The following is a 917-nucleotide window of genomic DNA, read 5'->3' on the forward strand; positions in this document are numbered from 1 at the left end:
TGATCAAATACATATAGCCTACCTGATAATTTGGATCAGACCAGTGTTTAACAAGGGCTGTCCAGTCTTCATCTGTAATATATTCCACTAGAGATGTTTGGGCGATTTCATTGTTAGCCTTGCCTTCAAAGTGAGATTTTCTAAGGTGGTATCGATACTGTCATAGAGCAGACTGAAAAACATGAGTGCATGCTTGTTTAGTTGCATCATCTTTCGGATCCAACTTGAACCTCATCTTTTGAAAAAAGAATGTGAGTCTTATTAGGAGGAAGCTAGAAAGTATGGGACAGAGCAAGACAATATTACCAATTGCGATGAATAACATTACTTACGGATAAATGGTCAAGGAAGGTGTTAAACTGGGTATTGTCTTTCTGATTCCTATACTGGATCCACGTTGGGAGGATACGTGCATGACACCTAACGGCAACGGCTGCCTCTGATACTAACTTGGCTGACTCTGTAGCATCACGTGGCCTTTTTAAACCTGCCTCAAAATGGATCTCCATTCTTCCTACTTTAGATTTTGTTAATTTGTCAAGCATTATCCCTGATGTCTGTTTCCGCTTGCGCCGTGGTGCTAGTTCAACAACGGATATGGAAAGTGTTAGTGTACATCAAACTATGAGAGTTCATATCAAGGAGCATGCAACTGCAACTTGACTCGGTTAGGTACCGTCTTGGTGTTGATGCTCATGAGGTTCATCTGATCTTGCCAAGTCCTGTTGTGTCAGTAGTGCTTCGGAAGTAGTGTTAGGTGTGAAGGCAGCTTGGGAACTGGCCAGTTTTGGAGCAAATGAACGAGTAACTGGTTGAGATGCTGGTAAAGTTGAAGCGGATGCTGCAGCTGGTGGAGCAGGTGATACTGTGTTTGTAGATTTAGCCGGTGGACTTGGACCTTCTACTGCACTATAAGT

The sequence above is a fragment of the Triticum urartu genome, chromosome 7 (genome assembly GCF_003073215.2).
Source record: "Triticum urartu cultivar G1812 chromosome 7, Tu2.1, whole genome shotgun sequence".
In the NCBI taxonomy this organism is placed as follows: domain Eukaryota; kingdom Viridiplantae; phylum Streptophyta; class Magnoliopsida; order Poales; family Poaceae; genus Triticum; species Triticum urartu.